General features: G+C 48.3%; 1 protein-coding gene across 5 annotated transcripts in view; it reads left to right on the top strand.

The window, feature by feature from the left end:
- The first annotated feature begins 15,529 nt into the window (after positions 1-15,529).
- Positions 15,530-22,489, top strand: part of PLEKHA2 (pleckstrin homology domain containing A2) — a 58,424-nt gene continuing 51,464 nt past the window's right edge. The window contains exon 1 of one of the 5 annotated variants that reach the window (XM_084760330.1): positions 15,530-15,833. The gene's annotated coding sequence lies outside the window, so the exon portion shown is untranslated. The other 4 variants (XM_084760331.1, XM_084760333.1, XM_084760332.1 and 1 more) reach the window with 4 other exon arrangements.

Raw genomic sequence — 22,489 nt, 5'->3', positions numbered from 1 at the left:
CATTAGCCTTGAACTTGAAATCCTCCTGCCTCATCCTCCCCAGTAGCTGGGATTATAGGTCTGAGCCACCAGGTTCATGTCTATACATTTATTTCTTAGCTATTAACCTAGCTTGACACAAAAAGACAAATGTCTTCAGAACAGGGCATTAAAACGTCTGTGGCTTGATTAGCTGATGGAGTTTAGATCACAGTAAGATATTTAATATGGATTAGGTCCCACATCATATGGAGTCCAGCCTCCTGAAGCTCCAGCCTCCCATGATCAATCAGCCCATATGGCTGTGTGCAAATAGCCATGGACCTGGAGTCTTTTAAGGATGGGGGTCTGGGGTGGGGATGTGGGGGTGGGGTGGGGTGGAAGTCAGGGGAGGGAGGTGTTCTATTCCTATTTGCCTACTCTTTCTTAAAGAGTTGGAATCTGTGTCTCCAAAGACTAGGGAAGTTTGATTCCTCACCTTGCCCGGGTGGCTCGGTTCTTCGGTGTGAGGTTCTCTGTTTTGGTGCTGGAATCAAACACCTTAGGGCCTCCTCAGTGCTCCACACAGTTCTTCCCTACAGATGCAAGTTAGAATTGGCCCTGAGTGTCAAATCAACTGTCCTCCTACTGCCATACCCCGCCTCTAAAACAGGTGCCAAATGAGCAGGCAGTGTGGGAGGGCTGAGCTCCAAATCTTTGCTCTGAATAATAGCTATAAACCCAAATTCATTCTACAATCTGGAGCCAAAAGGCTTGGTTTTTAAAAAGTAAAACAGAGCCGGGCATGGTGGCACACACCTTTCATCCCAGCACTCCGGAGGCAGAGGCAGGAGGATCGCTGTGAGTCCAAGGCCAGCCTGGTCTACAAAGTGAGTCTAGGACAGCCAAGGCTACACAGAGAAACCCTGTCTCGAAAAAACAAAAACAACCCCCCCCCAAATCTCATGAACCTCTGCAGCTCTATCTCCCAAAGGTTCTACTAACTCCAAATAGTGCAACAGTTGGACCAAGCAATCAATACCTGGGCATTTAGAGGACCTGCAAATTCCCAATTTGATGTGATAGCAGATCTGATGTTAGTTACACTTGTGGCCATATCCAATTAGCTGACCTGGCTTTTGTTTTTCCCCATTAGCTACTTACATAAAACACACCCCTAAACTAATGAGTGTTTTTTAATTTGGGGAGGTGGTGGGTTTGTTTGGTTTGTTTGTTTTTTGCTTCTTTTAGAATTAGTAATAGCACATCTTTAGGAAAGTCACTGTAAGTCGCATATAGAAGGGACCAAAAGAATCTGTAATAAATAAGCTGAGGAGATGGCTTGGCAGGTGAAACATTTCTCCCACAAGCCTGACAACCTGAGTTATGATGCCTGGAACGCAGGCAAAAATGGAAGTGGTAGCACGCATCTCTCTCAGCACCTCCTGAGGCAAGATGGGAGGTGGCCATGGGAGCATCTCCAGGAAGCTCACAGGCCAGCCAGCCTGGAGTACACAGCACTGTGGCTTACACAGAGAGACCCTGCCTCAGGACGAGGTAGAAGACAAGGAGCAACGCCCACGGTTGTCCTCTGACCTTTATGTATGCCTTCACACACACACACACACACACACACACACACACACATGCACAAGCATAAGCAGAAATAAATACTTTTTAAAAATCTGCAATAGAGGACAAGATTTAATATATGGGGTCCAACAACTCTGTACCAAACGTTCCAGCTTTTGTGAGCTGACACCTGACCACCCCCAGCACCCATATTTAAATTGTTGTGAGTGCGCATGGGTACCCAGTGATTCATCCAAGCTCTTCTGGAAGTTGTCCCTGGTGTGTGACAGCAGAATCTATCCACCCCTGTCCTCCCTCTGTCTGGTGAAAATACAGATTATCAGCTCTGTGGCACAGTCACCGGCACATGGTGGCCTTTATTTAGGCACAGCTCTGTTAGGCAACTTGCTCCCACGCTGAGCTCTGCACGTCTCCATCGTAGCTCCTTTTGTTTTCAGAAGCCTGCAGCACCCAAAGGGTACACGCCCAACAGGAGGGCTCCCCAGAGCCCCCTCACCCACAGACAGGGCCCCTCCAACAAATCACCCCCATGGCTTTATTGGTCCACACTTACAAGGACGTCAGCAGCCAAGCCATCTCCTGCCTGTGTGGATGTAGGGGTCCTGTTGTCACTTCCCATTCACCGGAGGTGCGCTGTGGCAGATAATAGTCTAAGACAAGAGATTCAGAAGCTTCGGTGGTGCCAGCTCTGCATTTCTTTTAGCGAAGAATTGGTGGGTGAGCTATGTGCTAAGGATCAGGCTAAGCACTAGAACCTCCTTTAAAAAGAGGTGGTTTGGTTTTTGGGGTTGTGTGTGTGTGAGAGAAAGAGAACCATCCTTCTGCCCTCCTTTCTTCATTCCTTCCATGGGCTTTTCACTTGTAGAGAAAATTAGTTTAAAAAAAAAGTGTAAAATATTCCATGGTGGACGCTTGAAGCTAGCTAGCTAGCCCTCGCAGCTTTCTCCCCATTTTCCTTTTATTTATTTTCTTTCTTTTCTGAACCCCTATCCCAGCCTGCCTTGCTTCCTTGTCTATGACTCCAGGAGTATTTATGACCGGGACAGTGGCTGTGGCTAACCTTGTGACTGTGCTAACCCTTGGCCTGAGGCTGCTGGCGCTGATGGTCTGGGCGGCTGAGGAGTGAGTAGGGCTGTGTCTGTGTTTATAGCACAGGGCTCCTCTTTCCCCTACTGTCATCTGCTCATGCAGCAGTTACCGTACTCTCAAGATCTCCTTGTGAGAGGGAGGAGGGAGGAGGGAGGAGGGAGGATGTGTCAGTTCGTGGCCCCTGTTCCCGGCTGCATGCGACAAACCCAGGAGGCCAAAGTCTGAGTGACTGAGCACTACAAGGTATGAAATCCTCAGCGGACTCCAGGGGCAGCCATATATGCCTCTGCTTTCCTGATGATGTGCAATCCACTGAAGGTGGGGCATGTCAGTCATGGGGGTCTCCGCCGGGACTCTTTGGCTTTATTTGAGTCTGATAGACTTGATCATCCCTTTGGGGCGGGGTTCTCAGAAAAGCAGGTTGGGAAATTGTTAGGTTAGGAGAGAAGAGAAATGGTAGTGGGGTGACCTTATAAACCCTCTCTAGCCATGAGGAGATGAATAAAGGAAGGAAAATTCAGGGCCTTGAATGAGGGAGAGCAAAGCTCTAGGGGAGACATAGGGTCTGTCTCTGTCTCTATCACACACATACACACACCTCTTCTCTCCCCCCCCCCCCCACTACACCTGGTCCTGAAGGAAAATTCTAGACTCTTCAAGGCCTACTTACCCCGATGAAGATGTTGTCTCTGATTCTGTAACACCGGGTGGCTGTGATTGTTCTCTGTTCGAGTCTTGACTAGGCAGTAAGTCATGTGTGGCCAGAAGCTTTATGACTCACAAAACGAGTCCTCCAGAGAGCCCTGCGGGTTCTCTGTGTGAACGTCATTGCTGTTTGTCTAAGGTTGGTGGTATGGGCGGGTAGCTCAGTCTAGAATCTAGCACTTTATCCTCCTGCCTCAGACCCCTCAGTTACTGGGATTATGGTCATGTACCACTACTATCTTTGTTTTCAGTGTACACACATTAATTGTATATATTTAGGAGGTCATAGATCCTTATAGGTAACTGTTGGTAACATTAAAAACTGCCTTTCGTGGTGATGGCCACGATGACTATGGCAGTGGCTCCCCCAGTAGCTAAAGCAACTTCTCCTGTTCACCTCCCTCCTCCTGCTTAGGATATGCAGAGTGCATGCTCCATCACTAAAAACGTTTGCTAGGTGCGTTTTTATTTTTTATTTTTTAATGATAATTGCAATAGTTTCAAGTCTAAATGGCTTGGTGGCAACAGTGACCAGGCTTACCCGTCTCTCTCTCTCTCTCTCTCTCTCTCTCTCTCTCTCTCTCTCTCTCTTTCTCTTTCTCAAAAGCAAAACCAAAGCAGGCTGAGGTGGTCTTCGCCTGTAATTCCCAATGCTTGGGGCTGGAACAGAAACAGGACTCCAAGACTAATCTGGGTTTCATAATAAAAGCTTGCCTCCCCAGCACTTGGGAGGCAGAGGCAGGTGGATCACTGTGAGTTCGAGGCCAACCTGGTCTACAAAGCGAGTCCAGGACATCCAAGGCCACACAGAGAAACCTTGTCTCAAAAACAAACAAACAAACAAACAAACAAAAAAAACAAACCAAAAAAAAACTTGCCTCAGTACACCAAAAGGAGTAGAAAACAAACCTCTGATCCCAATGACACAGTCACTCCACATGTAGCTGCTTTTCTTCTTCTTCTTCTTCTTCTTCTTCTTCTTCTTCTTCTTCTTCTTCTTCTTCTTCTTCTTCTTCTTCTTCTTCTTCCTCCTCCTCCTCCTCCTCCTCCTCCCTCCTCCTCCCTCCTCCTCCCTCCTCCTCTTCCTTTCTCCTCCTCCCCTGCTTTCTTTTGGTTTTTTGAGACAGGGTTTCTCTGTGTAGCCTTGGCTGTCTGGGACTCACTTTGTAGATCAGGCTGGCTTTGAACGCACAGAGATCTGCCCACCTCTGCCTCCTGAGTGCTGGGATTACAGGCTTGTGCCACCACTACCACACCAGGCTCACATGCAGCTTCTTGGAAACTGTGACACTGTGGGGAAGCGGGGCTCTCAAACTACACCTGGGTTGTTCAGACACCAGTTCCGACCCAGTACACATGAGGTGGGTTTCATCAGGACTGGACGAAAAGAGCACAAGTGGGTCATGAACACCATGAGTTCACGTCAGGTGATGTCCGGGAATGCCAAAGTGAAACACATCATCTTTTGCAGTTGAAATGCTAATGAAATAACTGATGACACCATACAATAAGTAGAAATCCAATAGGTATTTCTAAAGCTTCCAAGCAGCTGCCTCAGCCAGTCTGGGCAGATCTTGAGAACCACAGTCACAGGGTGGGTTAGAAGGATCTGACATTCTTCTGCTTATTCCAGCAAAAGAGGGTGCTCACGTGAAGGAGAAGAGTCATGAGGAGTCCAATGATTCACACTTGATTTTTTGTTTTGGTTTGGTTTTTCGTTTTTCAAGACAGGGTTTCTTTATGTAGCCCTGGCTGTCCTGGACTCACTTTGTAGACCAGGCTGTCCTTGAACTCATAGAGATCCACCTGCCTCTGCCTCCGAAGTGCTGGGATTAAAGGCGTGCACCATGGCACCCGTTGATTCACATTTGTAAAATGTCTTTTCTTCCCCATGACACTTAGAACTGTAGAAATAATAAAGTTAAACTGTATTGACGAGGGAGGTATGGAGGGACAGAGGGAGGGAAAAGGAAAATAAATCTCAAGCCCCCTTACCTGGCACTTTGCCCTGGCTTTAGGGCACCCTGCTTGGGTGTCCGTTCATGTGCATAGTGCCAAACTCTAAAGAAAGGGCAGCCTTTGCTCAGGCTTTACAGGAAACCTGATCTCCAGACTGGTGGTCCTCAGTGGCTTATCGATGACTGCTCCCACAGTTTACGAGGGAGCAAGGTTTTCCACGCCAGGAATGGGAAGGCAGAAGGACCTTGAAGGTTTAATAACAGGAAACTACTGAAGACCCGATGAGAAGATGACTGCGTACTTGCAGTAAACACGCTGGACTTTGGAGGAGTGTGTGTGTGTGTGTGTGTGTGTGTGTGTGTGTGTGTGTGTGTGAAATCTCATGTGGTCCACGCTGTTCTTAAATGTACTGTGTACCTGAGGATGCCCGTGACCTCCTGATTTTCTTGTCTTTACCTCCCAAGATGCATCACCATGCCCAGCTCTTCTCCTAATGCCCAAAGACAAGGGTGGCCCAGAACAAATAGAAGAGGCCACAGGAACAGACTTGCATGGGAGAAAGAGCTGTGGGTTCTGCAGGAGGGACGCTGGGTGAATGTGCATGCCTTTAATCCCAGCACAGAGGCAGGCAGCTCACTCTGAGTTCACAACAGCCAGGGCTACACCTAGAAATTTTGTCTTGAAAAAAACCAAACCAATCAAACCAAAAAAAAAAAAAAAAAAAAAAATCACAATTTATCTTCCAACTATAAAGGAATACATGTGGGCCTGGAGATACGGCTCAGTGCTAAAGCACTTGCCACTCTTGCAGAGGACCTAGGTTCAGTTCCCAGCACCCAACTTGATGCTCACAACCATCTGTAACTCAGTTCCAGGCGATGTGTTGCTATCTCACTTACATATGTGTAGGCAAAACACTCAGACACATAAAAATATAAAATATTTAGAAATCTGAGCTGAGCAGTGGTAGTGCATGTCTTTAATCCCAGCACTTGGGAGGCAGATCTATGTGAGTTCAAGGTCAGCCTGGTCTACAGAGTGAGCTCCAGGACAGCCAGAGCTGTTATACAGAGAAACCCTGTCTTGAAAAACAAAAGCAAAACCACAAAATATTTAGAAATCTTACATAAAAGAATTTACGCAAGCTGGGCGTGGTGGTACAAGCCTTTAATCCCAGTACTCTGGAGTCAGAGGCAGCCAGATCTCTGAGTTCAAGGCCAGCCTGGTCTACAAAGTGAGTCTGGGACAGCCAGAGCTGTTACACAGAGAAGCCCTGTCTCAAAAAAACAAAACAAAACAACAACAACAACAAAAAAGAATTTATGCTTATTAAGAAAAGCTAAGAAAATTACCTCCCAAATAAAGACTAAAAAACAAAACAAAAAACTGGCCATTAAAGCCAACACCCAGATAATTGATAGTAACATTTTTAGGTAATTCCCTGTGAATTGGACATTATTAAGCACCTCTCTCCCTGTATGCCCAAAGGCTTAGAGGAGAGCAGACACCTGGGCAAGTATTAGCACTTTGCATCTTGTTTTTACTATTTCTGGTGCACAGGGTCTTGCTGTGTAGGCCTGGTTGGCTGGCCTGGAACTCACAGAGCTCCATCTGCCTCTACCTCCTGAGTGCTGGGTTTAAGGCAAGTGCCTGGTGTCTTCTGGACTTCGTACCTTGACTGCTTTAGTCTGTTTGCTGCTATAAATGGTTGCACAAAGCTGAGTAATTGGTGAGTAAAGGTTTGTTCCTGGGTCCTAGTGCCTGTTCAACTCCATGCAGGGCACCTGGGGCCAAGAGGGCTCAGGGGAAGCTGCAGGCTTCCAGACTGACAAAAGAGCCTATGTCTATGGTCCTAGTATGAGATGAATCCAGGCCTGCCTGAGGCCTGCTTGAGGGCAGATCCCTTAGCCCTGTCTGTTTTTTTTTTTTTTAATTACGAAGTTGATTAGTTTTATATTTATTTATCTACTGGGGAGAGGAACGGGCGCCATGGTGTGTATGTGGAAGTCTGAGGACAGCTTGTGGAAACTGGTTCTTTCTTTCTACCATAGGTTCTGAGCTCAACCCCAGGTGGTTATGCTCAGTGGTTAGTGCCTTTACCAGCGGAGCCATCTTGCTGCCCAAGTCAATTCTTCTTATTTTTTTTTTTTCCTTCCTTGGGGCGGGTAGTTCGAGACAGGGTTTCTCTGTGTAGCCTTGGCTGTCCTGGACTCACACTGTAGATCAGACTGGCCTCGAACTCACAGAGATCCACCTGCCTCTGCCTCCCAAGAGCTGGGAATAAAGGCCTGCGCCACCACGCCTGGCCCCAAGTCAATTCTTAAATGTCTGTTTGGCCCCACCTCATAATGAGAATAAAATGCTATATGAATTTCTTCAGGGCACAGAAGGGTTGTTTCCTCTTAAAATGATGTAAGGATAAATGTCACTGAATCCAACTTATCCTGCTCCCCCCCTCCCCTGCCCTCCCCCCCCCCCCCCGCTTTAACCCCCTGTGCGCCCCCCCCCCCCCCCCCCCCGCCTCTCTTGACCTTCTTAGCGTCTGTGTGTTGTACTGAGAACCGGGCATCTCCCGGAATGAGTTGGGCCTCACTGACTGTGTGGGTCATGTCATCCGCACGGATTTACTAGTAGCCTCCCTTCCCCATGTGGCCCCAGTGCGGAGAATGTGAAGAGAACGAAGAGAACGGAATCTGAAAGGTCACGTCAAACACAGTGCTAAAACTAGTCGGCCGGAAGATAAGGCAGCTCCTTGGGTCCTCTCTGTGAACGAGAAGGCCTGGCTCCTCCCGGAAGCTCCATCAGGGTCACCGGGGACTTGGGATCCTAGCAGCACAGGGCAGACACCAAGCTGACTCATGGAAGGACCTGCGCGGGCAGGAATCAACAAACACTCAGTTTCAGGACAGCCGTGTCCCCAAACTTCATTAGTAGGAAATAATTCTGATTTATGCACGCATGTATGTGCACATGTGGGTGTGTGTATATACACACATCCTGTTTATATTTTACATTTGATATTATGGATAAACTTCCAGGAGCTCACAAAAGTTTTAATCTTCCTCAATCTGACTTTATTCCTGTTCCTTACTGCAGTTTCCCTTGGGTTATAAACAGAAATTTCCGATGTTTCTTCCACTTCCCTCTCTCTCTCTCTTTTTTTTTTTTTCCCTGCTCTCAAGTCTCTGAGAGCTAAGATAGTGCTGGCCGCTGGGCTAGGACTGTTGACCTGTGCTTCAGAGCTGATGGCTCAGAGCATGACTGGCTGTGTGAGTCTGAGATTCACACCCACAGTCTTTTTTTTTTTTTTTTTTTCAAGACAGAGTCTCTTTGTGTAACCTTGGCTGTCCTGGACTCACATTGTAGACCAGGCTGTCCTCGAACTTACAGAGATCCGCCTGCCTATGCCTCCCAAGTGCTGGGATTAAAGGCGTGCGCCACCACTGCCCGGCTCCACATCCACATTCTTTTTTTAAAAAAAATATAGTTTATTAATTTATTCATATTACCACATCCACATTCTTGCCAGACAAAATCCAACAGAGAGCCAGGCATGGTGGCACACACCTTTAATTCCAGCACTCGGGAGGCAGAGGCAGGCAGATCTCTGAGTTTGAGGCTAGCCTGGTCTACAAAGTGAGTCCAGAACAGCCAGGGCGGTTACACAGAAATCCTACCTCAAAAAAAAAAAAAAAATCCAATGGAGAAGGGGAAGTGGCCACCAAGCCCCAGTGAAGTGACATTGGGTAGGTCCACCACCCTTCAAGGGCAACACAAAACGGACTTCACGATTTTCTTTTTGTGTGTGTGCTTTTTGTTGTTGTTACTGTTTTTTGTTTGTTTGATTTTGATTTTCAGTTTTTGCTTTTTATTTGAGAGAGGGAGAAAGAACAGGAAACTGGATGGATAGTGACATGGGAATTTGGAGGAGTTGGGCGAGGGGAAAGAATATGATCAAAGCATATTCTATGGAAACAAAAAAAAAAACCAAATATATAAAAATAATTGAGCCTACTTACAAGTTTATCTTCATGAAATTGGGTACATAATGTGTGGACTATTGAGATACTAAGCATATGTCCAAGGGTTTCTCTATGTCATCTTCGCTGTCCTGGACTTGCTTTGTAGACCAGGCTGGCAGTCCATTATTTCTTAAGTGTAAATTGCTGTCTCTTTGTAGAGAAATTGCAGAATGAAATGCAAATATTTTACTACAAAGACACAGCACCGGTTTTTGTTTATTTTGTGTGGGGCTGGGAGGATGGAACTTGGGGCCTGGAGCATGCTGGGTAAGTGCTTTGCTGCCCACCTGCCCCTACCATCTTCAGCAGGAGGCCACTGGTGCCTAGAAATGGTACCAGAGTGCCAGGACTAGGAAAGTAGCCAGTCCCTTGGCTGCTCAATTAAGTAGTGACAGAGAGACAAATCCTCGCAGCTCTGCTGATGAAGTCCTGTTACTCAATGATCATCTGCTATGGGATTGTTCCCTGTTTCTTTCTGAGTGTGCCCTTCTTGGCTTGGGAACCTCCGTGGCTGAAGAAGCCTTGGCTCAGCACTGGCAGGACTCTGGAGCTCCCTGTCTCCCCGCTGTTCCCGGCAAACTCCTCCTTGCACCTGTGTGAGGGTTAACACTTGCCCACAAGATGGGATCTTGTGCGTCACCATGGTAACAAATGTCTGGGCCTGTATGTGAGGGACATTCTAGATTGGGTTAGTTGAGGTGAAAAGACCGAGTCTAAATAGTCTAAATATGGGTGGCACCATGCCAGGGCCTGTGGTCCCAGGCTGAACAGAGAAAAGAAGGTGAACTGGGAGTGAACATTCACCCCTCTCTGCTACCGTGACTTTCCTACTGCAAGGGACTGTCCTCTTTGTGAGCCAGCCCCTCTTTCTTGCTTCCTTAAGCTGCTTTTGTTAGGCATTTTCTGACAAGAACCATAAAAGTAGCTAACGTGTTCCTGTGCTTCCTCTGAACTGGTCTGCTGTACTCCCCGACCAGAGCTTGTATACTTGTGTACTGATACATTGTCTTTGATCACTGTGTGTGTGTGTGTGTGTGAGAGAGAGAGAAAAAGAGAGAGGGGGGGGGAAAGGAGGGAGGGGGGGAAAGGAGGGAGGGAGGGAGGGAGGGAGAACATTTGTGTGTCGAGTCCACAGGTGGATGTCAAGTGTCTTCCGCAATCACTTTGCACCTATTTTTTTTCTTTAAAGGGTCTCTTATTGAATGAACATGGGTTTTACAGATTTAGCTAGACTGTATAGCCAGCGAGGCTCAGAGATCCTCCTGCTTCTGCAGCCCCAGCGCCAGCACTGGGATTATAGGCCCGCAACTGTTATGTCCAGTTTTAGAAGCTTGGGCCCTCCTACTTGCAAGCACTTTACCAAAGGAGTCATCTCTTCACTCTGCACTTGGTCATTTTTTTTTTATTCCAAATTCCCCTTTTCACCTTTGCACACATCATCCTTCGAGGTCCTGTCTCCTTAGTATCCACAGCTGGATCATCTCCCCACATCTGTCTCCATCCTTGGGTGTCTCTGTCTGTTATTCCAACTCTTCCTTACCCATCACGGTCCCTCCCTACTCAACAGGGTGCCACCCCGCCCCCCCAGGATGGCAATGTGATTTTCTACCTCATATAACTTTTCAATTGCATTAAAACTTAGTTATAACTTTTAAAAATTGTATATGTGTTAATGTTTTTCCCTATCTATAAGTCTGTGTGAGGGTTTTGGATCCTCTGGAAATGGGGTTACAGACAGTTGTGAGCTGCCATGTGGGTCCTGGGAATTGAACCCCAGTCCTCTGGAAAAACAGCTAGCGCTCTTAACCACTGAGCCATCTCTTCAGTTTCAGAGTTTATTAAAACTTAAATAATAATTGGTCTTTGATAACTAAATACCCCCCCCCCCTTTTTAAAAAAATAAAATAAACGTTGCGCTAGGAAGATAGCTGGGAGATGCGGTGCTTGAGGCACATGCCTGAGGACTAGGGTTTGGATGTGCAGGCCCACCTGGAAGAGCTGGTAGCCACCATGACCTAACAATGAACCCAGCACTTAGGAAGCAGAGACAGGGGATTCCCAGGGGAAACATGTTTATTTAACTAGCTGAATCAGCAAACTCAGGATGCAAAGAGAGGCACTGCCTGAATGCACCGGAAGTGGAGAGTGAGCAAGATACTCAGGGGTTACCATAAGCACTCACACACACACTCTTGCACACACATGTGTGCACACTGTGGTGATATATAGACGAACACACTGCAGAATATATATCTTGGGTGTGAAATCCACCATTGCCTGTCTGCTTGCCTGAAAAGAACTGTGATTAAGAATTCAGAATTAGCAGCCAGGCCTGGTGGCGCATGCCTTTAATCCCAGCACTCAGGAGGCAGAGGCAGGTGGATCGCTGTGAGTTCGAGGACAGCCTGGTCTACAAAGCGAGTCCAGGACAGCCAAGGCTACACAGAGAGACCCTGTTTCGAAAAAGCAAAACAAAACAAAACAAAAAACTCAAAAAACAAAAAAAAACCCTCCCCAAAATCAGAATAAATCATTCACACTTATTTTTTGTATTATATACAGCGTTTACAGCTTTGTAATGCTTTTTATTTTAATAGAATTTCTTCTTCTCCCGTCTCTGCTCCCTCCCTCCCTCCCTTCCTCCCTCCCTCCCTCCTTTCCTCTGTCTCCTCCTTTGTCCCTCTGAACTGAACCCTGGCCTTCCCAATCCTTGCGTAGCATATGCTATACCACTGAATTACGCTCCCAACCCAACTATATTCTTCCTTGGACAGGCCTCTGTGGACCTGTCCTACCCCTTAAATGGTTTCCAATTCTCACCACGGGTGAACAATGCTGCAGTGAATATGTATATTTGTATATGCAAATATCTTGGCATTTATGCAGCCATAACTTCCTTTGAACATGCCCTTCAACATGCTCTTGTAGGTGAAATGGACGTATAATGATTAGAACTGAGGGGAGGGGTCTTGCTTTCTGTCCTGAGCCCTTTGTAAGGCCCATCCCATGTCAGTGTAGCTCAGGGGAAGGAGGCCAGACCCTGGCATCAGGTGGGGTGGGGGCTGGGCTCTGTACCCAGGCTTCGTCTTTGCACAGGAGCAGTCATCCCTCAACACAAAATAGGGAAATAAGGGTTCCTGGCACTCAGTGTCATTGTAAGACTTGGACTGGAGACTATATATAAAGCAATTAGCAGTAAGTGACTAGAAAAGAAGAAAATAGAATTATAAGGGAAGAAAAATGATGACAATTGGCCCCAAAGCTGAGTAGGACAATACGAGTTTGAGTAAATCCTAGAACAGGATGGTGCAATACTTTATGGCACTCTGCTATTTAAACAAGTAACAATTACCTAGAAAAATGGTCACTGAATCTTGGAGGCATACTATGTGGCCCCAAAGCAGGTTTTTTGTTTGTTTTTTGGTTGGTTGGTTGGCTGTTTTTTCTGAGACAGGGTTTCTCTGTGTAGCCTTGGCTGTCCTGGACTTGCTTTGTAGACCAGGCTGGCTTCAAACTCACATCGATCCACCTGATCTGCCGCTTATCTCTCTGCAAAACTCACTGTTTTGGAGAGGACCCAGTAAATTGACTTCAGCCTCATCAAGTGACCCCAGCTGCAGCTCAAAACCTTTATAACAGGGACCTCTGAGGACAGAGAATAGTACAGTTCCCTGGAGGGAGCACTGACTCTCCACTCAGTGCCATTTGCTTCCTTATTCACCAGCCATTAGCTGTGTCAGACAAAGGGCTGCTGAGATTCCTAGGTCCTGACGAGATAGGCCCATTTTTCAGGGCAGGTTCCTCTGTTGTAAGATTCCAGGAGTAGTTACGCCTTGAATTCTGGAGCCAAGTGAAACCACTAACTAGCTGCAAAATCTTAAGCGAGTTGTGGAACGTTATGCTGCTCCAATCCAGTTAGGTGACTGAAACAGTTTACATTGAAAACCAGTACCAAAACAAAACAACAACAACAACAACAACAACAAAAAATGTCTTCTTTGATGTTCCTCTTCCTCCAGGCAAGACTCAATGCAAGAAGTCAGACAATGAAAACAGTTCAAGATGAGTTTAGTTTAATCAAGAAGTGCCAAACGTATGAGAGGCTAGGCACAAAAGTCGCTGTCAGGTGAAACGTCCCAAATATGGAGGTGTGATGGAAAGCGAGTTAATGATTACTCAAGGCTGGAAGAAGAGAGGAGCGGCTGGAAATGGCGTGGAACTGTACAGAGGCGACCACTGAATGTCACCTCAGGCACACTTTAAAATGGTGTGATTTCTAGGATATATGTACCTTTTGAGAGAGACAGCTAGACAGAGACAGATGGACAGACTACAACTAGTTTAGTTGAAGCCCTGCTCCAGGGCGCTTGTTGGAGGAGGAGGGGTCCTCTGAGAAGCATGGGCAGCCAAGATGATAGAAGCGGATCCAGTGCAGAAATTGTCATCTAGTCCCTACGGGTCACAGTAGGACGGTAGGAGGTGACAGTGATGGGGCTACTAGTGAAGTACGCCCTTTCCTCAGCATCCATTTTTGCTCTCACCCAGGAAGTAAAGCTGACCTAACTTGTACTTCGGCTCATTCCAAGCCCACAGTGCCTGAAAATCTCTGCTCTTCCGGCTCTCTGGACTGTTGACGGCACATTCCCCTGCCGTCCAGAAGGGCTCATTCTCCCACCGTGTCAGTGGAGGAAATTGAAGGCCGTTGGCTTCTCTGCCTCCCAGGCAGCCAATACAGTAGTGCTCAGAAAATATTTGTGGGTCCGTGACTGGGTGAGTCAGGCAGGCCCCGTAGGAGCAGTTTTATGGGTTTTAATAGGAACCTTACCATGAAATTTGATACTCGCAAGGCACTGCTGCTAAGCTATGGTCCCAGTGGGATTTTCGGGCAGCACTCATTTAGCGAATCCGACTGGAGATGATGGTTTCCAGCACAAATTCTGCGCAGCACCCCCTCACCCCGCCCGATAATTATGCTGTTAGACGGTTTAAAAAAAAAGACCATCTCTCTTTAAAAGCTTAAAAAAAAAGACCATCTCGTTAAAAAAAATATGTATATGTGTGTATATATATATATTAATTTTATGTTGGAAAGAAACACTGCAAGAATTGACTCACTGACCCAGTTGTAGAAATGGAGACACTGAGTGGGGTCACCCATCACCAGCTGCCTAAGGGATTTGAGCCGGCTTGGATTTACCCAGCTTGGAGTAGTGCTGCCTGAAGCCCAGTGCAGGGCAACAGACCTCCACGAACCCGCAAAATTGACGTTGATGTTTATTTCAAGGGAAATGAGCCTCCCCCCACCCCCCGCCCCGTCCTTGTGTCTTTTCCTTCCTCATTCAGAGCAAAATGTTCTAAAGCAAACGTCTTTTTTTCACACCTGAGCGAACTGGGCGGCTTATTTTCGCTTTGGCAATCAGAGTAGAAGAGGAAGCGCCTGCGGTTTCATCACTGGAGTTTTCGGGGCGTGTGCTGCAGGCCATCCAGACTTCTTGCCGGCTCACCTGGCTGTGGCCCTGGGGGGGGGGGGCAGCTTTTGCTACCCTGCTGCTTTTGCCCCTATGCTCTCCCCACTCCCGAATCCAGGCCTGGAATCTCACGCTGTTCCCTCTGAGGATTCCTTGGACACGAGGGCTGGACATCAACACACACACACACACACACACACACACACACACACACACACACACACACCAGATAGTGCATCTCTTGGTGCTTAGTCCCTGGGAGAATCCACTATATTTAGGTTTCGGATGTTGTCTGTCTGGCTTTACTTATATTTAAATGTCTCTGTCCCCATGAGGGACGCCTGTGTCAGACCGGACAGACCTGCCCTCTACTGACTGGGGACCCAGAAGCAAGTTACCTAACGTCTTGGAGTCTCGGTTTCCACATCAGCACAGTATTAACACCTATGGATTGCTGTGTAGCTTTGGGGCCAGGGAGCAGGAGTACTGTCTGGTCACCCAAGGCCAAACCAGGCTCTGTTTCCCACTATTCTCCTTGCTCGGAGAAGGGCAAGGCCGCCTGGGTTAGAGCTCTGGCGGCTCGCTGGGCTACTGGGGTGCACTACAAACCGCTGGGACGATGTACTCCTATCGCCACCCCTAAACCTAACGCCCCCTCGCGCTCCGGGCAGGGCAGCTGAAGGTTGGGCTAGCTGCACCCTACGGAGAAGTAGGTTCAGGAAGCGCCTGTAGCACACCCCAGCGCGGACACCTGCTGCGGCCCGGCCACATCGCCCCCCCCCCCACACCTACCCCGCCGCTGTCCCCGCGAGGTCTCCGCACCCCTCTCTTCCCCCTGAGGCCCGCGGAGCATTGTACTCACATCCGGGGCTGGGTTTTGCTTTAATGCGAAACGTAATTAACCCGGAAAAAAGAGTCGAGAGACAGCCGTGAAGGACAGCTGAGGGTAGGGGAGAAGTGCTCCTAAGACAAGCCGGGAGCCTCAGCCCGGAGGCGCAGAGCCCTGGGACCCGATGCGACCCTAGCTGCACACAGCGCGGTGAGTCTGACCGAGAGGCGCGCGGTGCAAGGGCCAGGGCGCGGCAGCCTGGGATGGGGGTAAGGGGGGCGAGGGGAGCGGGGAACGGGCTTGGTGGTGCCAGTCCCGGTGGTGGCCGGCGACCGGAGGTAGCCTGATTTAGGCTACCACCCTAGCACCCAGGAAAGCGCCAAAGGCAGCCCCTCCTCCAGAGTACTGGCGCCTCCCGGATGACCAAGGTCGCCGCCGCCAGGGGTCGGGCTGTGGGGTGGGGCGTGTGGGGGCGGTGTCCTGCGGAGCTGCATTTTCTCACGTTTGCAGCGGTCGAAACTTCTCCGTGGTTCTAAAGCTGGGGTAGTAGCCCCGCAAGGACTGCCCGGGCAGCGGGTAGGGGAGGAGCGCAGAGAACGTCCCAGGCAAGTCCCTCGGGCACGAGTTGGGTGCTGGAGCCTCTTCCTTCTCCTTCTCACTCCTTTTTAACTTGGCGGGCCTAGAATGCTACCCCAGGGAGACTCCTCCTTTCGTCTGGTCCCGCCATGGGCTTCTGGGATTCCTGGCAATAGAGGTGACTTGGAAAACGCAGGTCGGTGCCAGGTTAGGTAACCCTTTCCAGGGGGGTAGCTTGCTTTCTGTCCTCTTCAGTGTCCGCGCTTCCCTGTTGTGCTCAGCCACCGAGACTATGCAGTTAAAATGTAAAAGGAAAAGAAAATAAGAGAGGAGGTATGGAGCCAGGTCGTGTGGGAAGAAAAAAAAAAGTGTCAGGGAATGACCGGGGCGCCGGTGTTCACCTTCTGCCCGGGGCAGCCCTGCCCCGAGTCTTTCACCTTAAAGGCTTCCTTCCTTCCTTCCTTGAGCATCTTCCGTTTGTAACCGTTTGTAACTTAAGTCCCCGTTTGGAATCAATTAGGAGGTTTTTAGAGGAGCATAAATACTAGAGGAGGAGCAGGGAGAGATCGAACCAGTTGTAGCTCCTGGGAGCATTGCAGTGAGGGCCGAAGTTCCAAACTGTGTAAGTGTTCTTAATGTCTTTGATTAGTTGACATCTTTCTTTGTTGCCTGTCCGTCCCCCTCAGGGGTGTGAGTGTGTCTGTGTGTGTTGGGGGTGGGGGAAATACAAAGCTTTCAGCAACAGCTAAGCCAAAGACGCTAGAAGGATAGACGTTCTATCTTCAACTCGGTTGTAGCTAGCGACTTGTTGGGGTAATTAAGAACGCACAAATAAGCAACGGCTCAGCCCCATCTTTAGAGAGCCGTTAGATTAGTGGAGGGCCCTGCCATGCAGAGTGCCTAGAACACCGGGCTGAAGCCCCTGGTGTTTGGAGAAGCCAGAAGAGGGGTTTTGAAGTCCAAGCGGAAGCTGGCAGAGCTTAGCTTCCCTTACGTGCAGCCTGTGCCAGAGTTCTAGCAAGAGTAAGGTCTGTTGAGCAAATGAATGAATGCTGTAGCCGAGAGCAGGGGCCTCGAGCTGGGTCACTAGGGTTTCCTCTAGCCGTTGTCTTTAGGCTGTATTTGAAGACTTCTTTTTTTCAATAGATTGTGGGACCTTAGTGGAATTTCAGCTGGCTGACGGTGTGAGCTTTGCCCACCTCACAGCTGGCACATTTCTAGAGGTTGATTTGGGAACTGCCTGGTGTTTGGAGGAGGGCTGACTGCATTAGTGCTTGCTGCCTTCTGTGTAAGGAAGTAGGGCCTGCAACCTCCCTCATGTCATCACGGTGAACTGAACGCTTATCTATTCATAGCTTGGTGTTTTATGGAGGGGGGTGGGGGTGGGGTGGAAGGGGGGACGGGACGTGGACAAAAATCAATCCTGAACACACACAGGGTTTGATTGTTGGTTGCTGATGAAGCGAATCTGCAAATGTGGGAAAGGGGCAGCCGAGCTCAAGGATAGAGAGCTCCTTGCAAGCCTTTCACACCGCACCCCCCCCAGCCTCCCCTCCCCTCCAGCCCCAGAGGGAGTGGGGGGAGGGAGACAAGTATTAGCTGTTCAGTCAAGCCCCAGGAGAGCGGTCCTGCCTTCCTCCCAGGTGTCTGGGTGTTTACTGAAAGTGCTAGAACACTAGACAGACAAAGCAGCAGGAGCTTAGCCATGTGAGCAACCCACTGACACTTCTTTGACTTCCTGTCCTGTCGGGGTGGTACAGGTGCACAGTTGGCCACTGTCCCTTTTGCAGGCTGGATGACTTCAGATTCAACTTGACGTAGACCACAGTATAGGCCACTATTGCTTCTGGGTCCCAGAAAGCAAGGAGGCAGTCTTTATTCTGTCCCCTCCAAAGGGCTCGGTACAGGGCCGCTCCTTGTGAGTTCTAACCACCATGAGTAGTTTGGGTAGCCGTACTTTCACTTTCTGATCTGTCTTGGGGAGCAAGAGAGGACTCGGCAATCTAATCTGCTAGGCTTTGGAAAGGAAGGAAGCAGAACATTACAGTGTGACAGCCTGTGAGGAGAACACCCCCCCCACCCCCGCCCCCGCCCCAGCCCTCCCCCCAGCCCTGCTTAGCAGAAACCCATTACCAAGAGAGACTGGGATGACATGGGAAGATGGAGCCACTAAGGAAGAGGGCCACTATCCTTTTGGAGCTTGTATTTGGAAGACCTTTGATCCAAATCTTGACTCCCGGAACCTCAGCTTTCCCACTTAGCACAGGAGTTTAAACAACAGCATTTGCCTGGCGTTTACTGGTTAGCGGCAAACATTATTCATTTACTCCTCAGAGCAGTTACCTCTATTGCAAATGAGGAAATGGGTTCAGAAGAGCTCAGCCATTTGGACCCAGGTTCTCCAGAAGCTTCCTTTGAGTTCCTTTGAGATGTGGGTGGGTAACAGAAGTCAGCCTACTCTTTTTTTTTTTTTCTTTTTGTGGTCATTTTTTTTCCCCAGAAGTTTGAAAATGCACATATTGATCATTGTCACCTGCTTATCTGCTTGCCACACCCAGCCCTTCTTCCTTCCCTAAATCTAGAGACAGGGTCTAAACAGACACACCTAGGCCTTGCTGCACACTTTGCAGAAGGGCAGCAGAGAGGAAAAGCAACCGTGCTTCCTTCTCTTATGCAGTCCCCCAGCAACTGCCAGGAGGAAGCCCCCACAGTGAGCCTGCTGCTTCGTGTCTCCTGAGTGGGGGGCTTTCAGGCCCTGAACACCACGGAGCTCACCTTCTCAGGGCTATTTATATCCCAGCCTGCTCTATGACCTTTCTAGGAAGGTGATCTGATGAGCCAGGCCTTTCTTTCTTGCCTGCGGGCCCCTCCAACTGCATTTTCTCCCAATGCAGATAAGAGGAGAGCCCTCAGAAGGATTAAAACAGCCCATTGGTTTTTGTTTTGTTTTGTTTTGGCCTTCTTTTGTCTTCTGTCCAATATTATTCTTCTTTAAACTTTTCCTCTTGACTATGTGTCTTCCTCCTCCACTCCCCCAAACCCTGGGATCTAGAGGAGTTCTGGCTGTTTCAGGGTCAGAGTGGCGGCACTCTTTCTGAACCTCCCCATTCCTGAAGATGTTTGCATTCCTCACCCGGGCTTCCGCTGGGGACACAGGACTTGGTACATTCCCTTCTCTTCAGTGTTATTCCTCCTCCATCCACAGTTTGGAATTTGCTCTTGTGACCGCTGCAAAACGCAGGGATACTGTAGCCGGGTTCTGGGAACTCTGCCCCCACACTTTCCAGGCTCTGCTCTTTGGTTAGGTTAGGCGATGAGCTCGGAAGTGGCCGTGCTGTGTACTGGTGCTCTTGTTTTCCCAGGGCCGTCAGCCTTGTCGGGGCTTTGCAGATCTGTGCGTACTCTGCACACGGAGCAGGCGTGAACCCTGCTGCTGTTCTTGCCTCCACACCCAGGCCCTGTCTGAGACCTCTGAGGTCATTTCCTATCTTGTGAGTTTAGCAGATTCAGGTCAGCGTCTGCCTCTCCATCTTCTGCTCTCGGAGAGCAATGAGGCAGGACAAACCCAGAAGCATCATCTCAATTCATAATTCTAGAAAGTTTCTGTCTTATCAACAGGGACTGACATGAAGGAGATTCTCTAAATATGAATTAAAAAGAATCTTAAATGCATTTTCTTATTAAAAAATTTAAGTGTGTGTGTGTGTGTGTGTGTGTGTGTGTGTGTGCGTGTGCCCATGGGTGTACATGCCCAAGGAGGACAGAAGAGGCAGTTGATCCCCTGTCGCAGGAGTTACAGGTGGTTGTGAGCTGAGAATCAAACTCTGGTTTTCTGAAAGAGCCTCAAACACTCCTAACTGCTGAGCTGTCTCTCCAGCTCCAAATAAATAGTTTTTTGAACTGGTATTATAGTATATTATTTTGTAGATTTCTTTTGGAAGGTGGACAATACCACTTAAGGCATGATTTCTGTTACTGCTTTCTATTCTATTGACTGTACACACATCAGAATAATCTAGCAGATGAATCTCTCATATTGCAAACTACCTTAACTAACCCCAAGAATCAAGGCGCTGATACTGGCAAATGCCTGCATTTCCCCTCTCTTTATGGGGGGGGTGTGTGGGCTATGTACATGCTAGGCAAGCAATCTACAACTGAGCTACACTCCGACCCAAACCATGGCTTTCTTTTCTTTTCTTTTTCTTCTTCTCCTTCTTCTTTTGAGAATTTTATTCGTGCTTATGTGTTTTGATCACATCTGTTCTCTTGTTCCCTTTCAATTCCATCTCCCCTAACTTCATCCCTGTCTCCCCCCCTCCCCCCACCCCACCCCCATACACACACTGAATCCGCTTAGTGCTGCATGCATGTGCATGAATGTAGAGCCCACTTCTGGAACACGGCTTAGCCTTTCAGGGAATGAATCCCCACAGAAAAGTTACTCTCTTTCCCCTAGAAGTCATCAGCAGCTTCTCAGTCAGGAGCAGGATTCCAGAAGCCCTCCCGGGTCAGAGCTGGGATTTCAGCTGGCTTGATCTTGTGTGTGCACTCACGGCCACGGTGAGTTCATGCCTACCGTGGTATTACCATGTCCAGTGAATAATGTTTCAAGGCGAATGTCTACTACACCAGTCTTTTCTGCCTCACCTCCATGACAGTCGCCGTGGGGAGAGGGGGTGTAATATAGATGTGTCATTTAGAACTGAGCACTCTCGTGTTTTAGTCTTTGCTTGTTGAACAGTTGTGAGTCTCTGTATTCATTGCCACTGCAAAAAGAGGCTTATCTAATCGGAGTCAAGAGATGCTCCAACCTGTTGGCATACAGACAGGAACTTGGGAGGGGGAAAATAGTTTAATACGGTGTCCATTTAGCAGAATATTCGTTTCTCCCCTGGGGCCTATGACCTAACCAATCATGAGTTTTTGGGTCAGGTTAACAGTATCAGGCATGACTTATGTCTTGTGTGGCAAGCTTTAAATCCAGCCAGAAAGTTGTGCTTATTCCGACAGCATCCACGCCACTGTTAGACTAGTGGGGTATCTTACTGGGTCAGTCATTATTATGGTTAGTAAGGTTCGCAGCCGAGTAAGATTGTCGAATACCTTTCTTCTAACATAAGTAGAACCTTCTGGCACTATGAGAGCTGGCCTGTAGGATTGAAGCTTCCAGGTCGGTACCAGCTTGATTTCTATGACTCAAATACATGCTATTTTTAGAAATAGGGTTGAACCATCAAGTTCTGGAGGATTAACAAAGAACATCGGCAATAGCCTGTAATGTTTAAGGGCCTATGGGGCATTATTGACCAACAATACAAAAAGAGGTAACCCACACACTATAGTGTCTGAGAGAGGCTTTATCTCCTTGCTATAGGGAAGTGTGTGTGTGTGTGTGTGTGTGTGTGTGTGTGTGTGTGTGCGCGCGCGCGCGCGCGCAAACTGCAACTTGCATCATCTAACAAATCTAATAATAGTTTTTGTTTCTTTTGAGACAATGCCTCATGTAGCCCAGGCTGGCCTCAAACTCAATATATATTAGAGCATGACGTTGATTTCCTGATCTTCCTGCCTCACCTCCTGAGTGCTGGGATTACAAGTATGCTCCGCCATGCCCAGTTCCTGTGGTGGTAAGGCTGCATCCTAGGCAGGCACTCTACCAACTGAACAACAACCCTAGCCCCCTGAAAGATTTTATTTAAAATATTGAATTGTCTGTCCATCTTTTCTTTTACTTGTTCAGCTGAATATTTAATCAAATATTTTTATATTTATTTATTTATACATATTAATGTTTTGTGTGCATGTATGTATATCATATGTGTGCCTCTGGGATTCCCTGGAACTAGGGTTATGGATGTTTGTGAGTGGCCACGTGTCTTAGGCTTTCTGTTGCTATGAAGAGACACCATCACGACCAAGGCAACTCTTATGTAGGAAAACATTTAACTAGCTTACAGTTTCAGAGGTTTAGTCCAATATCATCAGGGCAGGAAACATGGTGACACGCAGGCAAACATGGTGCTGGAGAAGGAGCTGAGAGGTCTACATCTGGATCTGCAGGCAGCAGAAGGAGATTGTGAGCCACACTGGGCATAGCCTGCGCATAGCATATGCCACCTCAAAGTCTGTTCCCATGGTAACACACTTCCCCCAACAAGGCCACACCTTCTCCAATAAGGCCACACCTCCTAACAGTGCCACTTCCTATGGGTCAAGCATTTAAACCCATGAGTCTATGGGTTCCCGTTCAAACCACCACACCATGTCAGTGCTGGTAACCAAATCAT

The sequence above is a fragment of the Acomys minous genome (assembly GCF_964271855.1).
Source record: "Acomys minous genome assembly, chromosome: 15".
In the NCBI taxonomy this organism is placed as follows: domain Eukaryota; kingdom Metazoa; phylum Chordata; class Mammalia; order Rodentia; family Muridae; genus Acomys; species Acomys minous.
This window is presented reverse-complemented; position numbering and strand designations above follow the sequence as displayed.